Genomic DNA, 18,292 nt, shown 5'->3' on the forward strand with positions numbered 1-18,292 from the left:
ATACACACTTTCACACTTTTGCATCTTCTGCCAAATGAGAGGAGATGAGAATATGACTTGAGTGGAAATGGTCCTTGATTATGTCAGCAGCTTTCCTGAGGCAGCAGGAATAATAGACAGGGTCAACTGGTCTGCATGATGGACAGGGTTCTATTCTCAATTCTCCACAATTTTCTGTGGTCTTGGGCAGAGCAGTTGGTGAACAAAGCTGTGATATATCTGGATTGAATGGACATGGTAGTGAGCAACACAAGGGCCCAACAGGGGATGGTCCTCTCTCCCTTCCTGTTCACCATCTACACCTCGGAAGTCAGATATAACTCGGACTCCTGCCAACTGCAGATGTTTTAAAATTACACTGCAATTGCGGGCTGTAACAGTGAGGGGATGAAAGCTGAATACAGAGGTGTGATCAATGACTTTGTTGAGTGATGTGGGCTGAATCACCTGCAAATCAACACAGAGAAATCTTAGGAGTTAGTGGTGGACTCTAGGAGGAAAGGAACACCATTCTCCCTTGTTTCCATCGATGGTGTGGATATGCCATTTTCCTTATATGCCACTAACTCTCTTTGCACTTTGTGTACCAAATTAAACATCCATCATTGTGCATGCCCCATCAATGTTCAATATCCAAATAAAAAGTTCAGACAGTGGTAGTACTCCCACAGCATTGTATGAAGGTATTAGGCTGGACTTTCCTGAAGCTAAAACGAATGGTTGAGAAGCTTTGCACAGAAGTGCTGGGTACTGGATTATCCATTTTATTAAGTATTAATTTCCTAAAGGTCAAAAATTAGAATATGAGATGTGCACACAATTACCCTGTGGGAAATGTGCTGAAAATCAAGTTTGAATTCTCTTCAAGAGAGCTGCCAGAATGTCATGGTATTAGCCAACACAAATAGCTGATTTGATTCCATGATGGTCATTATTTAATGCACATTTCCTTTCTTTATCTCTAGTAATGACCTCTAATGTAATGAGGAAAGACTCCTGCCAATGCTATTTATAGAAATCCCAGCTTACATAAAAGCTAGCCTCTTGGTTATTCTCATGGCCATTCTACATGATATCAAAGTCTATTTAATTTTTTGGGGAGTGGTCTCCTGATATTGGTGGTTTGAGGATTGGGGTGAGAAGCTTCGCCCAACATCACGTGCTCAATAGCAGTCTGGACTAGAGATCAGTTGGTTACTAGTGGAGGGACAGGGGTAGGATGCTTTAATTCTACATACAGGCAGCAGGTTCAGGCATCATTGAGTCAACGAGCTCAGCATCTCATCCTTAATCTATCCTGGCCACTAAAATACATTAAGTCACACAAAGTAATGCTGAGCAGAATCTCTGGCAACAATGAGCCCCTCCCCAAAGAACTCAATGTATCATATGCCCACTTTGAACAGAAGAGTGGTGGGGAAATCCACCTTCCTCGCCTGTCTCAGGTGCTCCTATACCAATGGTTGCTGCGGCAGATATAAAATTGGCCTTCCTGAGAAAGAACCTACAGAAGGCAACAAGTTCAGATGGAGGCCCTGGCCACGTCCTCAGCCCTGTGCGGATCAGCTGGCAAAGGTATTCACAGACATCTTTAATCTCTCACTACTCCATTCTAAGGTCCTTGGTCCCAAAGATAAGTACGGTAGCATGACATAATGACTACCATCCAGTGGCTCTGACATCCACCATGATAAGGTATTTCTAGATATGTGTGATGGCACATATTAACTCTAACCAGCCTTGATCCACTGCAGTTTACTTCTCATTGCAACAAGTCCTGGTCCCTAAAATCATCTCTGGAACATCGAGACAACAAGAACTAAGGTTGACTCCTATTTATTGACCTTAGCTCACCTTCATTGCCAGCTTGCTTTGGGAACAATCCTACCCAAGATCGCAAGAAATCATAGAGACTTGTGGATGTAGCCCAGTCCATCACACAGACCATATTCCCCACCATTGATTCCATCTACCCAATGCTGCCGCAGAAAAACAGCCAACATAATCAGAGACGCGTTTACTCCTTCTTCTCCCCACTCCTGTCAGACAGATAAAGGGAAGCTTGAAACCGTGCACCAACAGACTCCCCCCACTTACCAGGCTTTTGGATGGTCTTTCCATATGGTACTGTCCGATTCACCTTTGTATAATTGTGGACATTGGACTTTGTCTATGGAACTGATGTGCTTCAATGCTGAGAACTATATTCCACACCCTTTGGTCTAACTCTAGTACCTGAGTTGGAATATTGTATTAAAGTATATTATATCTGTTCCTTTTGGATAGCATGCAAAACAAAGCTTTTCACTGTTCCACAGTACATGTGACAATAATAAACCTAAACCTAAACTTATACCTAAGCAGTATCTTCTACAACCCAAAGCAGTCCCAGTCCCGAAGTTTCTCACAGAGAAGAGAGTGAGAGATGAGTGATGTGAGGGAACCTCAATTAGTACTGCTGATGTTCCCATCAACAACCAGCCACATTTCATCCGCTGCAGCAATGAAGGCTTTTCACAAAGCGTTTCCAAAAAATGAAATTCCAAACGGGCTATCAAGCGCATAGCATTGCTCTTTCATGGGCACTAAAACATAGAGGGAGCTTGTCCTTCTCCAGGTTAATGCTGCCTCTTGCTATTGTACATCACCTTTCCTAGCAGAAAAAAGGGGAGTATGCAAGTAAGTGTCTCTATTATGGCTGGGTAGTGTTGCTCTCATGATTGAATAGTTGCCAGAGTGAGCAAAGTGTGGGTTGCACTTATGAGGTGAGCAAATCTGTCAAGGTTCCAAAGATAAGATAAACCATATGATTGATAGTGTTAGGTCTTAATTGATGGGGCTGTGGTGGGTTTTTTCCAACAAAACATTGATTCAGGCTCTATAGGTTCAGTGCAATAGGTCGATGATATTAATTAAACATGAGATCACTCACCTTGACAACTCTTGTGAGATTATTAAACTTCTTTGTGCACTTCATTCACATTCAATGGGCAACACATTTGTCAGTGGCACATTACTCCTCTCTATCATGTCATCATGTATCTGTGTGGCCATTTGCCCTCTGCCATTCTCTATTCCATCTCTCCCACAAGGCCCCAAGAACATCAAGAGAAAACCTTTGATTTCATTTGCATCCACATTCAGCCATTGTCCAATTTTCCACAGCATAGATTCAGCTATATGGCTAAATGCAGGAAAATTGTTCCCCATGTTGGGGTAGTCCAGAATCAGGGGTCACAATTTAAGAAAAAGGGGTAAGCCATTTAGGACTGAGATGAGGAAAACGTTTTCACCCAAACAGTTGTGAATCTGTGTAATTCTCACCACAGAGGGCAGTGAAGGCCAATTCACTGGATGTTTTCAAGAGAGATTTAGCTCTAAGGGGTAAAGGAATCAAGGAATATGGGGAAAAAGACGGAACAGGATACTGATTTTGGAAGGTACACAAAAATGCTGGAGAAACTCAGCGGGTGCATCTATGGAGCATCTATGGAGCGAAGGAAATAGGCAACGTTTCGGGCCGAAACCCTTCTTCAGAGAGTGGGAGAGATGAATAGATTTTGGATGATCAGCCAAGATCATATTGAATGGCAGTGCTGGCACAAAGGGCCAAATGGCCTACTCCTGCACCAATTTTCCAAGTTTCTATGTTATTAAGGAATTGCCCTCAGTATATGTAGCCACAATAAGTCCCCTTTAAGAGGTTCAAGGTGTGGCAGATATTAGGCTCCTTCTGATTATGCATGCCCACGGAATAGTCCACGTAACACTTACTGTGGTGCTCATTCAAAACAGCATTAGCAAATAAAAAAACATGCTATTCACAGTGCAATGAATGAATGCTGCTTAACAGTACATCATGATATTTTGTGTTAATTTTCAGAACATCATGATCTTTTGTGTTAATTTTCAGATCTTATCAAATCACTCATGTTTTGATCCCAATATTAAATAAAGAATAGAATTGTTGCAGCTCTTTCTCTGTTTTTACATACTTTAGGCTGACCAACCTGCAGACAAGAACACAAAAAATATATAAGCAGAGGTATGCCACCAGGCCCCTCAAGTCTGCCCTATCATTCAGTATGATTGTGGCTGATCTATGCTGGCCTCACTCCTTTACTTTAAATTTTAGAGATACAACTTGGAAACAGGCCCTTCGGCGCACTGAGTCTGCGCCGACCAGTGGACCCCTCCCCCCATACAACAGTACTATCCTACACACTAGGAACAATTTACAATTTACAGAGGCAATTAACCTACAAATCTGTACATCTTTGGAATGTAGGAGGAGACTGGAGCACTCGGTGAAAACCCATGCAGTCAAAGGGAGAATGTACAGACAGCACCCATAGTCAGAATCAAACCCGGGTCTCTAACACTGTAAGGCAGCAACTCTACGCTGTGCCACCATGCTGCCCCATAACTAGTCATATTTCCCAATTACCCTCAATTCCTTGACATTTCAAATATTTATTTATTTTCACTTTATATAATTACAGAGATTTGACCTTCACTTCCTTGAGGATCAGATATTCACTACCTTCTGAGAAAATACATTTGTACTCATCTCAACTAAAAAAGAACAGGCCCCTCATGTTACAGCTGTGTCCTCTTTGTTTAGAACTCTCACAAGTGGGGAAACACTTCAGCATCTACCCTTTCAAGCTTGCTTAGGGATACATGTGCTGAAATAAAGGTTACCCCTTCTAAACTCCAAAGAGTACAGACCTAAACTGTTTAGCTTCTATTGATAAGATAACTTTCTCATCCCCAGGAATTAGCTAAGTGGATCTCAATTGGACTGCTTCCATGTTAAGTATAAATATTATTAGACTTTAGAGATGTAGCATAGACATGGGCCCTTTTGCCTAACGAGTCCAGGGTGACCAGTGATCACCCTTTCCACTAGAACTATCCTACGCAATAGGGATAATTTACAATTTAGAAAACCCAATTAACCTAAGAACCTGTACATCTGTAGAACACCCAGAGAAAATCCATGTGGTCATAGGGAGAAGGTACAAACTCCATACAAATAGCACCCATAGGCAGGATCGAACCTGGTTCTCAGGCGCTGGAATACAGGAACTTTACCGCCGTGCCACTGTATAAAAAAAACATTAAAATGTCCTGATTGAGAAAGTAAGATTTCACTCTGCTGCTGTTGTTATTCTAAAAGCACATAACCTTCTTAAAAATTAAGAGAACTGAATGAAATTTACAGTTATCATAGATTGAACCATTCTGAAACAAATATAAAATAATCTAACTTGGATGACCTGAAATTAAAGCATATAATTAGTTAGTTACCCAATTGTAGCTAATTTCAAACTTCAATTTACTAGATCTAAACATCTATCCATTTCTTACTAAATGATTAACATTTTTAAATAGCCCAAGTGTCCAAATAATATTCACAAATAATTCACAATAAAACATGATTTTTTAATCTCTCATTTACATCAATTTATAGGCCAAATGGAAGGAATTTAGTGTTCAATTGCTGAAAATTAAAGTCCATTTTAAATCGGCTTTCTAGTGGGATCCTGTGAACGCGCTGGTTTAGAACGTTCACATTGCGCTGGATTTGTGCCCTCAAATGCCCAGAAAAATACTGCGGGATATAAAGAGCCCAAAATGAACTACTCGCTATAGAAAACTTTATAGACAGGGTTATATACAAGCCCCATTTAATGTAAAAATAAGGTACATACCTTTAATTGTTTGCTTTATAAAACCCTGGGGCTGCGAGAGGTTGCGGATTGAGAGAGTGATTTTTAAACTACTATAACTATTATACAAGGCCATAAAAACTAATAATACCTTTTGCGACGGGGTCTTTCAGCGATTTTCCGTTAATGATTTACTAGGCTGAACATTTTCGATTGCAACAGCCTAGTAAAAATCGCGTTTTAAACCCGCCCCCTCTAAACAGCGCCAAAATCGCGCACAAGGGGTGGGGCAGATTCTCAATGACGATTCAGGTAGGTTTTGTAACATACCTACTACATCGTCATCTCTCTGTAATTTCTTGTGGTCTTGGGCAGAGCTGTTTTCAAAGCATGCAGAATTTCCTCAGTCTTCTCGGGACGCAAAGGCGTTGATGTGTCGTCTTGGCTTCTGAATCAATGTGGTTGGTCCACAACAGATGGTTGGTAAAATTAAGGCCAAAAAACTTGAAGCTCTCAACCATTTTAAATTCTGCACCATTGATGCTAATTGGGCCAAGTACTCCATTGTGCTTCCTGGAGTCAATAACTAGCTCCTTCATCTAGCTGGCAGTGAGGGAAAGGTTATTATCCTACCCCATGTTACTAAATTCTCTATCTCAATCTTTGACTCTGCCGCATCATTGTTTGTGATTCGGCCCACCTATTGTGGAAGAGAAGCTGTCACCTATCTTCCAGCTTCAACCTAATCTGCCATAAATCCTATCCTTCTACACTCTTCACATCCTCCAGTACTGGGAAATCAAGTGGGAAAGTCCCTCTCGTCAAGTCAAGTCAAGAGAGTTTATTGTCATATGTCCAAGATAGGACAATGAAATTCTTGCTTTGCTTCAGCACAACAGAATATAGAAGGCATGAGTACAGAACAGATCAGTGTGTCCATATACCATTGTATAAATATATACACACATGAATAAATAAAACAGATAAGTGCAAATAAATTGATAATGGGCTATTAATGTTCAGAGTTTTGTTTGAGTTCAATGAGCTCTACTGAAGTACTGTTCCACTGGAAAAATAGCTTAAAATGCCAATGGTTCCTTCTGAATCCCAATGTTCCAATTCTGTTTAATTTGCACCCCTCATTGCATGTTGTGTAGCAAGCGTACAGAGTATACGCTCTGTACTGTACACTGACAATGACAATTAAATTGAATCTGAATCTGAATCTGAATCTATACACCATGAATGATGACCAATATATATATTTCTCCCACCTTTGTATTGACAGGATAGAAATGTGTTCTTTTGTTGAATACAGTAAATGCACTATATTTTAACATGTGCACATTGTATTTTTTCCCCTGTAATTTGCTCCTATTTAGGTGAATGTTGAGAGCTGGTAGCAAAGTGCAAAATGCATGCTCTCAGTTATCGTGCATCTAGTGCATTCAATGGGGATTTAATTTCTACCACTTCAGTACTTTGAAAATAATGAATGCAAGGCTAATGTGCAGAGAACTTAGCAAACAAGCACTATAAAAAGCAATTCCAAGTCTGGCAGGGCAGGGTACCAATCATTGGATAAAACAGATAAAATCATGCATTATTCTAATTGCTAGCTAATAATGCCATTGCCATCAACAATTATGCTGACAGCAGCTTTTTGACTTAGATTTCTCATTTGTTTGAACATTTACCATGACTTTAGAATACAATCATCATGGGGTAACAGCCACTGTACTTTATTAGTCACACTCCACTTTTTAAGTGGTCTGAAGTCCAAAAGTCCAAAGCTAGAAAACAGACATAAAAAATTATCATTATTCTGAATTTCAGTTCTCCTATGTTTCATTTTACATTCAATTGTGAGTTGGCTTAAAGATGGGAACATAAATGTTTAATGTAGTGAGTGGCATTCCTGTCTAAATTGATGGCACTCTTGCTTCTGAGACAGAAAAGGTTGCAGGGTCAAGACCATCTCCAGATATGTCTCGAATGGCAAACTGAAGCACTATTGACAAACCACTGTAAAACTTGCAAAGTGCTGTAGTATTCTTCATCTTGTGTTTGAGGCAGCAGAAGTTATGGAATGCCCTCCAGGTGTTGTAGCCAGTTCAATGTGCTGTTGTCACGGGCCGTGAGGTCTACCCCTCCACCAGGACAGTGCAGTTGTAAATTATGTGCTGCATTGTCTGCTGGTCTCCTCCACACACGCAGGCTGCTGATGAACGCAGCGCAGCCCCCAGTGATGCATGTTGAACCGGCCACCCCTGTACGGAGCCGGTTCAGGGTGACCCACTCTTTGCGGGGCAGGTCTAAGCAGGGTGGGGCTGTGATGTTTGGTGCAACAGTGAATTACGGAGGTCGTGAAGTCTAGGCGTTGAGTAACACAGTGGGTCTAGTATCGTCCCTGGAGATCATGCCAACTGACCCGCTGAGTTATTCTAAAACTTTGTGTCTTTTTTTGACAAAGCATTACATTGTCAAAGGTAATCTCTTTTGCATGAAGTATTCATTTAAGGCTTCTCCGCTCCCTTACGCGTACAGTATGTAAAGATCCATTTTTTGGAAGCAAAGAGGAATTGAAACTATTTTTCGGAACCTCAGCCAATGTCACTGAAGCAGATTATCTTCTATTGTTCAACAGTGACTACAATTCAAAAAACGACTGTTAAATATTTTGAGATGCATACATGAATGGTTTAATGGTTTAAGATGAAATTTAATGATCAGATAACAAATTCCAGCAAGTTCTAATTGAGCACCTGAATTGGTTTGGGGACTTCTGAAAATTATACAAACCCCACTTCAGCTAAAATGTGAGTGAATTAAAACTCTTGTGTTTTCCATGAAACCTCTGAATCTCATATCACTTACAAGTTACAAGTTTCAAGTTACATTTATTGTCACATATACCAATTGGTGCAGTGAAATTTGAGTTAACATGCAGCCCACAAATAAAATAAAATGACACAACACTATAGAATTTAACATGAACATCCCCCATGGCTGAATAAACGTTTCCACTGTGAGGGAAGGCAATATAGTTCAGACATCTTGCTCTTGTTCATCCGTGATTGGGGCCTCTTTGAGCCCTCCGTACTCACCTCAACGGCGTCCCGATGTTTCAGGCCCTCTCGCCGGTATGATGGAACTCTGACGTCGAAACGGAAGAACACTCTCAGCGACTTGTAGTTCCGAATCGACCACATCTTGCCAGAGACCACGGCCGAGGTAGGCGGAGCTCTAACACTGGGGATCCTCGGTGAAGGATCCCAGGCCGCCGTGATGTTAAAGTCAGCGGCGCCCACGGCTGGAAGCTCCGCTGACCACGGCTCCACAGTATTAACGTCGGCAGTACCAGCACTTCGGAGGCCCATCATGGCGACCCCGGTAAGCCATCGCCCGCACAGCGATGGAATTCAGTGCTACACTACTGCTGAAGCCATGGCCGGTCTCTGGCAGGAAAGGCCATGCCAATCCAGATGGTAGGCCCAAGGGGGGGGGGGGGTGAAGATGCGGCTCGGAGAAAAGACGCATCCTCGACCAGGTAGTGACTGGGAAACAGTTTCCCCCTTCCCCTCCCCCCACCCCCGCATAAAAAAGACTAAAAGACCTCCAAAGACATACTTTTAGACAGACTAAAAATAACAAAAAGGGTGAAAGGACAGACAGCTGCTGGCAAGGCTGCTCCACACGATGGCGCCACCACTCGAACCACTGGTGACTGGTTAATGAGAGTATAATTCATCTACTGAATTGAACCCATACACCATGGAATGCTATCTACACTTGCAAGACATCCTTCAGAATTCAATAAAGTGCTGTATGTTTAAGGACTAATGCAATGAAAACGACAGAACATGTTCACTATCTATATGGCTGTGTCAGTACTAATTCCGCACACCAGTTTATCTAAAACACAGAGTACTGCATTGCCAACAAATGAAGATAAACTACAAATAGACACACTCACAAAACCTGTACATAATTCTGTGGAATGTTGGAGTTGTTTTGCTGAGCTAAATGCTCCCAAAAATGGATAAAGTGGTCAACCACACAGTATTAAGGACTGACATTGTTCTCTCTGACAACAGAGAGAACAATGAAAATAAATAAATAAACAACATTGTAAGAAAGGGAAAAAATATGAATGCTAGAAATATGAACTAGAAAGAAAACATATCTGAATGGCATCAAAAATAACTATTAAAAGCCAAGATATTAACAGGCATATATGCAAGGTAGGCGAGAAGAAAATGACCTGAATTTCACCATCGTACTCACACTCCACACAATGCACACATATTTTGGCAGTGATGAGTACTTATCTGGAACCCCAGTGGGCCTGAGTTGTCATCAACCCAGTGTAGCACATTAATTGGAGGCTGACAAGATTGTCATCCAAAAGGCACTGGAACAGGCAACAAGAGAAAATAGATCACTTCAAAGCCTTTCGAGAAGGAGAATGTAACCCAGCAGGCTTAGTGTGTGAGTGTAGTGGGGTTGAAGACGTTGGGGTGATAAAAGCCCTCCTGCTTCTACTGACATCAGCCATGATCACAATGAATGGCGGTGCTGGCTCGAAGGGCCAAATGGCCTCTTCCTGCACCTATGTTCTATGTTGCTATGTTTCTATGACACTCAATCATTGTCAAATATGAAAATAAATATTTTTTCAACATGAACATAAATATTGAATATTCACTGGAATTTAGAAGGATGAGAGGTGATCTTATGGAAACATATAACATTCTTAAGTCATTGGACAGGCTAGATGCAGGAAAAATGTTATCGATGTTAGGGAAGACCAGAACCAGGATCACAGTTTAAGAATAAGGGGTAGGCCTTTTAGGACTGTGATGAGGAAAAACCTTTTCACCCAGAGAGTTGTGAATCTGTGGAATTCTCTGCCACAGAAGGCAGTGGAGGCCAATACACTGGATGTTTTCAAGGGAGAGTTAGATATAACTCTTAGGGCTAACTGAATCAAGGGATTTGGGAAGAAAGCATGAACGGGGTACTGATTTTGGATGATCAGCCATGATCATATTGAATGGTGGTGCTGGCGCAATGGGCCAAATGCTCTACTCCTGCACCTATTTTCTAAGTTTCTGTTTCTATGTCCCTACCCTACATCCAAACCTTAACCTCTCCATTCAAATGCTCATATTTAATGGTTATTACATCAAGAAGTAGATGGGTCAGAATTGGGTGGAAATCAGGTTTGTTAGAACATTTAACTTGAAATGAACCATCTATCCATGCAAAAATCATCCCCAAAATTTAGCATGCATTTCCACAGTTGCTTTTGAACCTTAACGCGATTTGAACATTTCTTGATTTCTGTCATTAATGAAAGGGAATGTGAATCCAAGCAGCCAACCAGAGCAAAACATAAAGAAAGTGAGTTAGCTAATAGGTGGGGGAGGGAATGTTGGAGAATGTAACCAAGGGTGGAGGTGATAATTGGAGAAGGAAAAAGGATGCGAGTTGTGCACGCTGTTAAGGAAGGAGTTTGGGGAATAAAATATAGAACCAGTGGGGGGCATGGCTAGTAGAGAGTGGGTAGAGGGTAGGGGCACATAATATGGAGGGTGGAGATGAACGAATGGAGGAGATGGAGGAGGCCAGAGAAATTTAGTTTTAGTTTTAGTTTGGAAGATACAGAGCGGAAACAGGCCTTTTGGCCCACCGAGTCTGTGCCGACCAGCGATCCCCACAGATTAACACTATCCTACAGACACTAGGGACAATTTACATTTATACCAAGCCAATTAACCTACAAAGCTTTGGAGTGTACGTCTTTGGAGTGTGGGAGGAAACCGTAGATCGCAGAGAAAACATATGCAGGTCACGAGGAATGCAGTTCCTTCCTATCAGTTTGAACACCAAGGAAAAAAGTTTGTCATTTGCAGTTAAGTTTGTGGTAAAGAAGTGAAAACTATCCTCCATGACTGCCAAAGATTTTGCCATCTGCAGAGTGCAGCATTTTGTAACAGGTGTTTCTTTGACTTAGAGGGTACTTTTGAACCCGGGAGTGTTCACCGCTGACTGTACTCTGGAACCGTTCTTGGAAAGGGACTGTTTTGGATGGACTAATCTGTCATTTTGCTGACCGGAGAATAAACCTGAATGCTGTGTGGCCACAAGTGGTGTGAAGGCACAGATGTGATGTGTGTCTGTTGCAACAGGACAGCCAACTGCAGTCCTCGATTTCAGGAGGAGTCGAGCGCAAGCTGTTAGCCGTACAGCAGAATCTGTTCGGCTGCAGGAAGACAGCTTTACAAAATGTGTGACCTCTGTGTGGAACCGTAACAGTGAAAATATCTGATTTGGCAATGAGCAGGCAGAAAGAGCAGATGGATATGATCGGCCTCCAACACTGAGCCTCAAACGCTTCACGAGGCTGTTGCTTCTTACATGGACAGAGTCCAACAACAAAAAGTGCAGAGTGTGCCATCTGGACACTGACGCTGTTGGGACCTGTTGACATTTATTGCAATGGAGTGCAACATTTTTGCCTGCGTTGGATTATCCATCAGCTTCCTTCTAGGTTGTGAGTTATTATGTCGTTATTGTTATTGTGAGTTATTGTGTTGATTATGTCGGTTGCTTTCCCAAAGCAGTGTGAAGTGTAGATGAAGTTGGTGGGGGGGAGTGCTTGACAGAAAAAATAAGCTAATGCTCCACCAAACATTTCTTCAAGGTGTGTAAGTTAGTCTTTAGTCAGAGGGTAGTGAATCTGTGAAATATTTTGCCGCAGAAGGCTGTGGAGGCAAAGTCAGTGGATATTTTTAAGGCAGAGATAGATAGATTCTTGATTAGTACGGGTCAGGGGTTATGAGGAGAAGGCAGGAGTATGGGGTTAGGAGGGAGAGATAGATCAGCCATGATTGAATGGCAGAGTAAACTTGATGGTCCAAATGGCCTAATTCTGCTCCTATTAATTATGACCTATGACCTTATGGTTGTAGATAGCTGAGGGATACATGGAACTGCAAAATTTCATTTATGTGGGTTATTCCTTATTGCCATACACAGTACTAATGGAAGTACCCTTATTAATGGAAGGCTGTTGAGAAACCTAATAACAGCAGGGAAGAAACAGGTCCTAAGTCTGGTGGTGCATGTTTTCCAGCTAATGTACCTTCTGCTCAATGAGAGTAAGGAGAAGAAGGAATGACCAGGGTGGGACATGTTTTCGATTATGTTGACTGCTTTCATGGCATTGTAGAGTTCTACAGCATGAAAGCTCCATGCCGACCAAGCCTACTTGAGTTAGACCCACTTGTCTGTGCCTGGTCCATATCCTTTCAAACCTTAGTTATCAATGCACCTTTCTGTCTGGGAGAGGCCTGCAGAAAGCACACAACAGAGTTCAAAATTTGTTCCTCTGGTCCGTTTTATAGCCTCTCCCCTCACCTTCGACATGATCTCTAGTTTTAGACTTAAATGATTTTTAAACTTTCATGATTTTATAAATTTCTGAAAGATCACCACTCTGCTTCTTCTCTCCAGGGGAAAAAAAGCATTAGCCTATCCAGCCTCCCACGACAACTCAACCCCTCCAGAGCCAGAAATATCTTTGTAAATCTTTTTTGCATTCTTTCCAGTTTAAACAATTTACAATTGAATATATATGTATTTTAATCATTTTTTTCCCACACACAATGTAGAAGAATTGTTAACATGGGCGTGTCTTTGTATAGTAGGCAATAGACAATAGACAATAAACAATAGACAATAGATGCAGTAGTAGGCCATTTGGCCCTTTGAGCCAGCACCGTCATTCAAAGGCTTTAACGGCCGCGGGACTTGCCATCGCCCGCCGGTGGCTTTAACATCGGGAGAGGATGGAGAGCAGGGGAGAGACAAGACTTTGCCTTCCATCACAGTGAGGAGGAGATTCACTGTGATGGATGTCTGTGTGAATTGAGTTGGCTGTGTGTCTTGTAAAATTGTTTCATTTTGTTGTATGGCTGCAGAAACCAAAGTTCCTAACGGAAAAATAAAGTTAATTGAATTGAATTGAATTGAATTGAATTGAATGTGATGATGGCTGATCATCCACAATTAGTACCCCATTCCTGTCTTCTCCCCATATCCCCTGACTCCACTATCTTTAAGAGCCCTCTCTAGCTTTCTCATTAAAGTATCCAGAGAACTCGCCGGCTGCAGAAGGTTCGACTCCCCCGACCGCGAGAGGAAAGTAGGAAAGAAGATAAGACTTTATTGCCTTCCGTCACAGTGGGGCATGTGGAGGAGCTGTGGTGGATGTTTATGTAGTTGTGTGTCTTGTTGCTTTTTTGGTATGACTGTATGGCAAACTAAATTCCTTGTATGTTGCAAAACATACTTGGCTAATAAATTAAGATTATGATTATGATTATTATGGCTGCAATGGAAGAGTTAGAAGATCCAGGGGAAAGGGAGAGAGCTCCCAATTTTTGTGACGGAAACCTGGTCTTCACAGCAGTGAGATAAATGCCAAGGGAATGGGCCAGTGTGCCAGGAAGGTCAGGAGACTCACTGGGGTCAACAGAGAAGAATGGTGGCAGGAGATGACTACAGTCATCCCCTCCATATGTGAGAAACACCAGTCATTCCAGCAATGAGAAATACATTTCACTTCTTCACTAGGAATCCTCAAGGAGACCAATCACCATTGTACACTGTCGTCATGAGCCCTTCAGTAATTGGAGCAGGGACTCACTGTTGGGATCAGCAAAGGAGGATATGATGAATTACTAGACATTACCACGGCTCTCTCAGCTGATTACTGGTGCAAGTTGTTGGTGATTAGGTTTGTAGCACTGAAAGAGTCAATTTGTCTGGATTAGGCTCTATGGTTTTTCAGATTCCTTTATGAATATTGTCTTTCTGCGGTGAGTTCCTTATATCCCTTGCATCTAATGGCCTGTCCCACTTAGGCGATGTTTCAGGCAACTGCTGGTGACCGTCAGGTTGCCGGAAGTCGCCTGAAAAACCAGCAACTGGAATGGCGACAGTCAGAGTGGAACACACAAACACATCGCTTCCTTCACCAGCCCATTATGCAGGCGGGTGACAGGGCAAGCAGGGGGAGTGCTGTCTGAGTGAAATTCACACGGTGCAAAGCCAATGTGATACACACACCACGATGAACAGGAAGTTTGGCGCTGTAATTAAGAAGCAAAAAGGCACAGTGTACAGTAAGTCCTTTAAAAGTGGGGGGAGATGGGAGAGAATCGGGGGAGAGAAGGGGGAGAGAGGGGGGAGAAGCAGTGGAGACAACTTTTAAGATGCCAGAGATACACGGCTGTGAAGCTTGGCAGACATTTAACATTACCGGTCGGTTATCCTTGTTTTTTTTTCAAGATACAATTTAATTTAATTGTCATTTGGACCCCTTGAGGTCCAAACGAAATGCCGTTTCTGCAGCCATACATTACAAACAAATAGACCCAAGACACAACATAATTTACATAAACATCCATCACATTGCTATGATGGAAGGCCTAAAAAACTATCTCTCCACTGCACTCTCCCCCCCCCCCCCCCCCCCCCCCCCCCCCCCCGATGTCAGAGTCAAAGTCAAAGCCCCGGCTGGCGATGGCGATTGTCCCGCGGCCATTAAAGCCACGTCGGGTGATGCGAGGTCGCACACCAGGTCTTGGTGTTGGAGCCCCCGGCATGCGCTCGCAGAGTCCCGCGGCCATTCCAAGCCATGCGGGGCGGTGATGTCAGGCCCCGCTCCAGGAGCTCTTCGACCCCGCAACTCGGACGGGAGAAGTCGCCGTTGCGAGAGCCCTGAAAAGCGGTCTCTCCCCAGGGACCCGCGGGCTCCCGGTGCCGCCATCCGCCAGACCTGCAGTTGAACCCTCCAAATCTCCGGAGGTCGGGCCGCAGCAGCAGCAGCAGCAGCGCTCCTCCACCGCTCCACCCGCTCCGGACTCGGCCAGCCCCTCGACGGTGATGGTGAGTCGTCGGCACCAGAGTCCCCGGGCTCTTCCTGTTGGAGGCCGCTCCTCGTTGCAGCCCCAACGATAACGGAGACCTGACAAGAAAAGGTCGGGTCTCCCGTGCAGGGAGAGATTTAAAAGTTTCCCCCTCCCTCCCACCCAACCCCACCCCCCCACACACACCCCCCAACAAAAAATAACAAAAACTACATTAAAACATAGACAGAAAATAATAAAAACGCAGACGGGCTGCAGAGGCCGCTGCTGACGAGAGTCGCGCCGCCTACCGAATTCCCAATGAGCCAATGAAATTCACCGGTCAGCACCGGCTACAACCTACGACAACTTAGGAGTACCTTCGTCCTGCTGGTGACCCACCTACGGCACGGGAATTCTCGCTACTCTCCATGGCGGCAATTTTTCCACATGTTGAAAAATTCACGGCGACTATAATGAAGCCGTGAATAGTTCCCAGAATGTGGGAACTCCTCACGACCATGAAGGCGACTCCCCGGCAACCATCCGCGAACATGTGGCCACCATATGGTGACTGCATAGTGCCCTGCACGGAGGCTGTCGAGGGTCGGTGCGGGAGGGGGGAGCATCCTGCAGCAGTGGGAGGGGGACAGCTTCAGGCGGGGCCTGTCAAAGGCCGGTGGGGGGGGGGGGGGGGAGCGCGCTGCCATGGTTACCCCTGCCATGGCCTACCCCTGCTGCAGCCTACACCTGCCGCTGCCGTTGCCTACACCTGCCGCTGCCATTGCCTGCTGCTGCTGCCACTGTCTATCCCTGCTGCTGTCATGGCCTACCGCTGCCGCTGTCTTCCCCTGTTGTGGCCTATCGCTACCGCTCCTCACCGGATTCAGGCGGGGACTGGTGAGGAGCATCCTGCAGCCGGGGACGGGGTGAGGACCGTTGAGGGGGGTGGGAGGGTCTTGCAGCTGGGGATGGGACGGCTTCTAGCAGGGGCCGGTGGGGGTGTGCATCTTGCAGCCGGGGGAGGGGGGGCGGCTTCAGGCGGGAATTGTTGGGGGCTGATGGGGGTGTGGGGGAGCGTCCTGTACTCATTCCATCCCTCCATCCACTCTTAGTGGCTCTCTGGCAGCGCAGCCATTCCTGCCCACTGAGTTCCCATTGGGACGTAGAACATGCAGGTATTACTGAGCAGGCGCAGCTGACGGGCACGGCAAGTGGAAAAAGGATATATTAAAGATTAAAATGTGAATAACTCTTAAAATATACCAACAATTTAAAAGTTAAAGATGAGATTAATTCAGTCAATTCTTTCTTGTTGCCTCTCTAGTTCCGTTCTGCAGCCGGGGGGAGGGGGGTGGCTTCAGCCGTGGGCCGTCGGGGGCCAAAGCGTCCTGCAGCAGGGGAGGGGGACGGCTTCAGTCGGGGGTTGTCGAGAGCCAGTGGGGGGGGGGGGGTGTGATGTGTCCTGCAGCCGGAGTAGTGGGAGGGGGAGGGCTTCAGGTGGTGGCTGGTGGGGGGAGGTGGGGGGGGGGGGGATGGTGGGGGCTTTCTGCAGCGGTACCAAGTAAGAATTTAATAGTTCAGTTTTGGGACATATGACTTTAAAACACTTGTGACTCTCGACTCTTGACTCTTGTTCATCTTGCTGTTCAAGCCTGCTCAGCTGTACCTTGGGCTCTGGTTCTCCCTGCTGTTCTTCGACAGCACCTGCAGGCAGTGAACCTTAATTAAGTCTCTGTTGTGCGTTAGCTGCAGGCATCTCCCAGACAGATGCAGGCACTGGAAACCCACTTTCAGAAAATATAGAAACATAGAAAATAGTGCAGGGGGAGGCCATTTGTCCCTTCGATCCTGCACCGCCATTCAATGTGATCATGGCTGATCATCCACAATAAGTAACCCCTGCCTGCTTTCTCCCCATATCCCTTGATTCTGCTAGCCCCTAGAGCTATACCTAACTATTTTAAACTCATCCAGTGAACTAGCCTCTATTACATTATGTGGCAGAGAATTCCGCAAATTCACAACTCTCTGGGTGAAATTTTTTTTCTCATCTCAGTTTTAAATGGCCTCCCCTTTATTCTTAGATTGTGGCCCCTGGTACTGGACTTCCCCAAATTTGGAAACATTTTCCAGCATCTAGCTTGTCCAGTCCTTTTATGATTTTATACTTTTCTATAATATAACCTCTCATCCTTCTAAATTCCTGTGAATACAAGCCCAGTCTTTCCAATCTTTCCTCATATGACAGTCCCACCATCCCAGCAATTAACCTCGTGAACCTACGCTGCACTGCCTCAATAGCAAGGATGTCCTTCCTCAAATTAGGAGACCAATACTCCAGATGTGGTCTCACCAGTGCCCAGTACAACTGCAGAAGGACCTCTTTACTCCTACACTCAAATCTCGATAAGGCCAACATGCAATTAGCTTTCTTCACTGTCTGCTGTACCTGCATGTTTACTTTCAGTGGCTGGTGTACAAGGACACCCAGGTCTTGTTTCCCTTCCCTTATTCCTAATCTGACACCATTGAGATTATAATCTGCCTCCTTTCCTGCCAAAGTGGATAACCTCACATTTATCTACATTATACTTCATCTGCCATGCATCTGCCCACTCGCTCTATCCCAAGTGTATTGACTATGTGAGCAGACACTTTGGTAGTGATTGCCCATGGGATTCACTGTCGAGGACT

The sequence above is a fragment of the Leucoraja erinacea genome, chromosome 6 (genome assembly GCF_028641065.1).
Source record: "Leucoraja erinacea ecotype New England chromosome 6, Leri_hhj_1, whole genome shotgun sequence".
In the NCBI taxonomy this organism is placed as follows: Eukaryota; Metazoa; Chordata; class Chondrichthyes; order Rajiformes; family Rajidae; genus Leucoraja; species Leucoraja erinaceus.